This window comes from Pelmatolapia mariae, linkage group LG22, assembly GCF_036321145.2.
Source record: "Pelmatolapia mariae isolate MD_Pm_ZW linkage group LG22, Pm_UMD_F_2, whole genome shotgun sequence".
Lineage (NCBI taxonomy): Eukaryota > Metazoa > Chordata > Actinopteri > Cichliformes > Cichlidae > Pelmatolapia > Pelmatolapia mariae.
In genome coordinates this window covers 22,678,051-22,685,660 of record NC_086245.2, presented here as the reverse complement: position 1 = coordinate 22,685,660, position 7,610 = coordinate 22,678,051, and positions in this window count along the sequence as shown.

Sequence of the window (7,610 nt, the reverse complement as noted above, 5' to 3'; positions counted from 1 at the left end):
ACTGGCCTGTGGCCCCCCATGACAGAGTTCATATCCACAATCTCTCATTCTCTATAATCATAAGGACATGCTCATGTCACATGATTATTGTGGTCATGTACTTTCTGGGTAAATGAGACAGAGATAGCGGGCATCAGAGAGAGACAGAAAGTGTTGTGGGTCATAATTGAAGCTCAGCCAGTTTTTTTTCCAGAACAGGGAAAGGTCGAGGCAAAGCATATCGAACTTACATGACTGAAATGCCAAAGACTGCTACTTTCCTCTTGCTTTCACCTTTTCTCTTAAAGGGAAACTAACTCAAGTTTTAAAGCCAGCAGCAGTTCCTTTTGCCATGGGGGACATCAAGAAAGGTTATTTGTACACTTGCTACATCAGAGTTTTTGATTTTATGTTGTTAGATGTTAAGCATACTGCCCAGTAGGTCACGAAAGCCAAATGGAGAGTTATGTTTATTGCATTTCTCAAGTGGTAAGAATTGAAATTTGATCCTGAAAACAACATGTAAATGTAACCTTTGCCTTGCTTGTCCAAGTGTCTTTTTCTTTAGGAAGCGCCAAAGTGAGTTATTATTAGCAACAAGAAAAGTGCTACTGTATGGATTTCTCCAGAAAGGTGTCAGGAAAAAGCCTCTTCTCTCTTAAAAGAGCATGGGCGCACAAGACTCCTGGAACAATGTCCTTGAACAGATGATACCAAAATGGACATGTTTGACTATAACGTACAGCACTATGTTTGACTAAAACAGAATATATCAACACTTCATACACAATGTCAAGCACGGAAATGAAGGTTGATGATTTGGGCTTGTTTTGCAACCACGGGACTTGGGAACCTTGCAGTTAGTGAGTCCACCATGAACTTCTCTGTATACCAAAGTTTGTAGAGTTTAATGTGAGGCCCTCTGTTCAAAAGCTACAGCTTGGTCTGAATTGGGTCATACAACAGGACAGTGGTCCCAAACACACCATCAAATCCCCAGCATAATGGCTAAAAAAGAAAAGATGAAAAAGAAAAGGTGTCGCAATGTCCCAGCAGAATAGAATAGAATAGAATTCAACTTTATTGTCATTGCACATGTCACAAGTACAAGGCAACGAAATGCAGTTTGCATCCATCCACAAGTGCTTTAGCCATGATATAGATATATTACAAAATATATATTAGCAATAATATAGGTATATAGATATATTACAGAAATGGGTCTGTTAGAGGTATGAGTGTACAAAAATGGGTCTATTATGGGTATGTTACAATGTACACGGTATGAAGGTATGTTATGAATATACTATAACTATAAGTATGTACAGGCTGTAGTGGGTATACAAGCTTTGTACAGGCTATGAACAGGATATAAATATGAAACTATACAGAAATATGAAATATAAAGCTATACAGAAATATGAAATATAAAGCTATACAGAAATATGCAAGTTATAAACAGTTGCAAACAGTTGTAGAATTATAATTATCGTATTGTACAGAATGATTGTTTATACAGAATTATACAGTAGTGCAGTTAAGATAAGTGAAATATGTGGCTACTTTCTACAGAGGCTATATAAAGTGCTAGTGGTTGTGGATGTGTGTATGTTCAGTCCAATATATTAACGTGGGTCAGATGTCAGGAGGCAGAGTTCAGGAGTCTGACAGCTGTAGGGAAGAAGCTGTTCTGGTACCTGGTGGTCTTAGTCCAGAGGCTCCTGTAGCGCCTCCCAGAGGGCAGGAGGGTGAAGAGTCCATGTGATGGGTGACTGGGGTCTTTGATGATTTTCCTAGCCCTTTTCAGACACCACTTCCTGTAGATGTCATTTATGGCAGGAAGTGGTGCTCTGGCGATGCACTGGGCAGTTTTCACGACCCTCTGCAACGCCTTCCGGTCCGAGGCAGAGCAGTTCCCGTACCAGACTGTTGTACAGTTGGTCAGGATGCTCTCGATGGTCCAGCGATAGAAGTTCACCAGGATGTCTGAGGACAGATGGTTCTTCCTCAGAGTCCTCAGAAAGAAGAGGCGCTGGTGAGCCTTCTTGACCAGCTTGGAGCAGTTGGTCGTCCAGATGAGATCCTTGGAGATGTGGACACCCAGGAACTTGAAGCTGCTCACACGCTGGGGGAGGGGTGTTGCTTTGTAGGCTCCAGCCAGGTTGGAATAAACATGGTCTAAAGTCTTGTCCCCTCTGGTGTGGCAGGAGACATGTTGGTGGAATCTGGGGAGGACTGTCTTTAAGTTGGTGTGGTTGAAGTCGCCAGCAACAATAAAAGCAGCCTCGGGGTGTTTAGTCTGGTGTTTGTTAATGGCTGCATAAAGTTCCTTCTCGACTTACTTTTTGCCACGGTTGCACTGGTGCGCCTAACTATTTTTCTTAGGTGCACCAGCACAAAAGTTAGGTGCACCCAAATTTTTCAACCGCATCGCTTAGCCCCACTGTTTTACATGTTCACTTTTTATTTTGTTTAATTGCTGTCCATACAGACAATGTTGATTTGTAAATCAACTAACAATCTTGTCAACATAAAGTTCCTTATTTGGAGCACAGTTCTACAAGAAATATAAGTTACTGAAAAAGTGCTTGTGCTTTAAGCGCTTTGGCACTCTTTGGCAATATTGTAGACTATGTTAAACTTAACCTCCTCTGACGACCTGTTTGCTGCTGCCTGCTGCTGGAAGGCAGTGGGGAGAGGGGACACTTGGGCCATGTATTTATCGTGGCATATAATGTGTTTTCTGGATACACAGCATTCAGAGGGTGATGGCTCCGTGTCAGAGCACTGACTATGAATTTCAGATGGATCAGGCCTTAACAAAAAAGTTATCAATCATTCTTTTCATCTTTTCTCATTACCCACAACTACATCCACTTCTGTCGGGCCTAGGCTACTCACTAGGGCTGGGCGAACAAAGCAAACAAATAATGCAGAAAACAGAAATTTGAGATGGGAAGCTGTTCTTGAAATATACTGAGAGGGAGAGAGAGCTGTGCAGGAAGTGTGATTTTTATCATGGTGGAAGCACAACAGCAAAAGTACGAGGGAATTCATGACGATGTTTAGCAAATGTGAAGCGTAGTTTGGATCTTCTTTTGCTGCTGGTTCAGTCAATTTTGGTTGGAGAGAGACAAAACCTGCAGCATCAGAATAGAGCGCAAATGTAAATGCAAAGCGCGGACCCGATGCATCAGAATCTGTGAGCTTTCGGCTTTCAGCCCCGATGGCATGTCCATGTACATGCCGTCAGGCGAGAAAGCCGACATCTCACTATTCACAACATCTGTTTGTTTCTGGTCCTACGACTTATTTAATCAAAGAATGTATATAGTTTTTTTTCCTAGACTGCAAAAATCATTTTAAAACTTTCTTTTTTAGATGGCTTTATTTCAAAATCCTTCAAGATCTGTAAGCTCAAAACAAAATCGCCAGCAGCTTTCAACCAACTCATGTTGTTAGCATTGATAAGCTATCAAGTGATAGTGTCTATGACCAGCTGATATGTATGAGAACTGTCAGGGGAAAACAGGAAGTCAACTTGTCTTTATTTTTAGTTTGAAATCAGAAGACAAAATTATTCAAAAATAAGACTAATGCTTCAGAGATATACAAAAACTTAAAAAGCACGCCTTTCAAATGTTTTCAACAGACATCCTGATAAGGTTTTGTTTAGTGTCACAAACCCCTGAATGAATCATGGAGGTAACTGCATAATACTTTAAGACTTTCCAGTGTGGCTGACACCATCTGAAAGATTCATATTAACCCTGGAGAGACTCTGTTTTCCACACTGTCAAGTCCACACTCAATACGATCCCAATTTGGACAAGATAGCTTAGGATTCCAATCAAGAATCATTAGTAGGCAACACCAAACACACAAAAGAGGAGTTACAAAAATAGCCTTTGACTTATCTCTTTTTGGGTTCTTTTCCCCTTGTGAAGATAACGGGAACCAAAATGTTTCAGTTGTACTATGAAGCATGTTGTGGACAATGTCAATGGTCCACTTGTAGGCTTTTGAAAGAGGCTCAAAGAATTACATGAGACCTTTCCATCTCAACTATGCAAAACAGGAAGTGACCCTAAAATGACTTTTGTGTCCTCAATTTAAATACAAATAAGAAGGTCGAGCTAAAACACAAGAGGTTGCAGGTTTTGTCATTCAAACCACTGGCTCTGCTTTCAAGGTAACACTAACACAGAAGCTCTGTTTTTAAATGGTAGCTTATGCAGGATTTGTGTATACAGCCACACAGATCGGCAAGCACACACATGCTCTCTCTCACACACTGAATTAAAGATAACCCTTGGCCTAATCTTTACCCCTGTAATTATGCCCTGGTGCATAAAGCTACCAGTGTGTCCAGGTTTTCTATGCCGACAACACAACTGTTGCTAGGAGACAGGTAGCCCCTCAATGAAATATGGATACACTGTCATTAGTGACCAGATTCTTTTTCATTTACCTAAACTGTCTGAATCGCCTGGGCTCTTATCTTATTTAACTTCCATTTTGCTCAAAGTCACTATAGAAACCATCACTCGGGACAAGAGTGCATCAATTTAACCATGAAAAAGACCTCAGGTCAAAATGAAGAATTGTGTATTTCACTTATTTCTCTCTCTCTTTTTGGAGTCCAAGTGAATGGCAGCAGGCAGTTGTCCATAAACTGCCTTGTGCTGCAGCGCAGCCATTTTGAGCACTAGAAGAGAGCAATCTTACCCACAACTGATGGCCATAGTCCATGATGAATTTCCCATGGGTGGTGTGGTTCCCCTTCTCTTTAGCCCACCAGTGGGCTTGATGGGAGCTGTTTTTGGATTATCGCTTTGTGAAGCTGTAAAAACAGGGCCAAGATGACCGTTCAGGAGTTCAAGAAGGGAAGGAGAGTTGTATTTGTTGACCAAGCCTTTTCATGGTCATTTGTGAAAGATAGTGTGTTCCCATGCTTCTTGTAAGGAGTGTCATTGAGAGATTTGAACTGCCAGAAAAATATTAAAACAATAAAAATTTTGACAAACTTGACAAAATTGTAGTGTAAAGAATTATTGTTGTGGACGATTATCTTTTAAATGGCTTGCTATCCTAAAACTGTCACTATCATATCTAGACATCTTCATCCCCGATTCCCTTTTTTTGTTGTATTTGCTTTTGTCATTATTTAGAACTGCAATCAGTAATTTTTAAATGATTAAATAAATCTCATATCAACTACTAATTAAGCAAATAAAAATAAAGACAATAAAAATAAAACTCTGGAGAGATTAGTCACTAACAAAATTATGATCAATCTGCTTGTTTTTTATTCCGTCCAACGAATATATCAGCAACGAATAATCGATTCTCTCCCCAGTATTTCATGGTAAATGCTAAATGGACTGGTGCATATAGAGCATTCAAAGCGTTTTTATACATTTACCTAAACAAAGCGCTTTATACAACTTGCCTCGTTCACTTTTTTTTCCTGTGCAAGTCACGTACATTGTAGGGTTAGTAGCTTGCCCAAGAATATCTGGCACACAGAAAGGAAAGATCGAACCACCAACCTTCCAATTAGCAGATGTCCCGCTTGACCACCTGAGCTTTGGTCAGGCGGTCTGATCATAGGACACAGTGAGCTGTAAAGACACCTTTTTTCTTGAATTTATCAGGGTGGTTGCTGGTGTCCTACTTGGTCTTAAGGAAATTCTGAGAAGCATATTTAGAAAGTTTTGAGCAGGGGCAGAAATATTACCGAAACAATTCTAAAAAAAAAATTCAAGAGTTAAATAAATACATTTAAACAGGCTAACACCTGGCACATATTGAAACAGGTTACTTCCTCAGACAAAAGACACAAAAGCAGCCTGGTATCAGACAACATTGTCCTCTATTTGCTCTTTTGTCTTTCTTCCTTCCTGTCTGCCTACCTTTAGATGTCAGAGTGTAAATCATGCCAGCGCATGATGTCACCGGTAATTAATAAAAAGAATAAATAAGCAAGACAAGCTGAGAATAAATATCAAGCGCACAATGCTTGAGAGCTTCTTCGCAATATAACATAAAAAACACCGAATTGTTGGTGGATCTCAGATTTTCGCCATAAATTGATACGGTGGAAATTGGTGCATAAAATCCAATCTTCATAAAACTGCTTAATGTTGCTCTAATATCAGGTTGACTGCGGTCTAGGAAAACTGCCTTAATATGCCTGTGATCTTGCTTTTTAAAAGCTGTCTAAACTGTCAGGTTCTCTTCTTCAGCCTTGATGATGCCGCTTGAATACAAATACCTTTGCCGCCGCACAGCAAAAGCAATTTTACACTATTGATCCAACGCTAAATCCACAATTTTGTTATGTGTTATTGTATCAATACTCCAGATCTTGAACAGCCTGACCTCCATTTTTATAGCTTTTACTAAAAAAAGAAGAAAAAAAAAGGTCTCTCAACTCATGTTTGGTAACTAAGTGAGCAATCCATCCTGCCTTTCTAAGAACACACATGACACCATCTCTGCCGCTCTTTCGAGTAAACACAGCTTCGTAGCGCATGACAAAGATCTGCTGACCTCCTCTCCTCCCTGGCAGAGAGAGAAAAAGATTCAGAAGAAAATATTCGACTCGGAGCCAAAAGCCCCCTCCCCCCCGCCGAGCTTGATACAAGTTTTTGCTGACTGCTCAGACTGCGGATCCAATAGTTCCTTCCTCCTCGAGTCAGACTGTGAGACAGCACGAGACCGGGCGAGAAAGAATAAAAGATTACAGACAAAGCACGCCGGGTTCACCAATTGAGAACTGTCGATTCAGTCACTTAAGGTATTATTTGGCCTTATCGGAGAAAATAGAAGTCTAGGTGTGCACCTGCTCGGCAAATCTCTCTCTGAAACCAAAACCTCCATCCGGCCATTTCTTGAAGGAATTCAACTTACTGAGTTCCGCCGCTGGAAAATTTTCATGCTGTGTTTTGCAAATTGTACTGCGCATAGATGGATGTTTGATTGAGAAGGAGTGATTAAACAAATTAAGAGTACAACAGACTGGCACGGGGGAGCAAATAGGTAATTGGGATGCTATTCACCAACCGAAGCTAATGGGCCAGACAAAAGCGAATATGTATCCGTTTTCTGTTTTTCCATTGATTTCCTCGTCTATATTTGTGTGTGCAGCATGCGTGTCCTGTGTGTTCTTCAGCAGTGGTGGTTTTGAATGTGGTTCCTCTTAACCACACAAAACTGAAGTGTTATAATGATGCGTAATGGACCAGTCGAAGTGCTGACCTCGGCACGGATGATGAAAGAGATGCATATATTTCAAAAAGATCAAAGACATAACCAAGTGATGTTGACTGAACCATTAGCTGCCCCTATTAGCTCATTGTAATTTGCCCCCAGTTATACACAAACACAAATCACCATCTTCGACGCTGAGACATTTCACAGTGTTTGCTCAACTGTGTGGATGCAAACACCCACACATGCACAGATAGGTGCAGGCCTTTTTTCCCTCTTTCTGTCAGTGTCTGCATATGAGATGCTTGTGGTGGTAAAGCCTCCACAGACTACAGGAATAGGAGCATTTGTAGCTGTAGCTGTGCAGAAACATTTTCCATTTAAAAAAACACACATTTTGGCTTCAAAACTAGGAA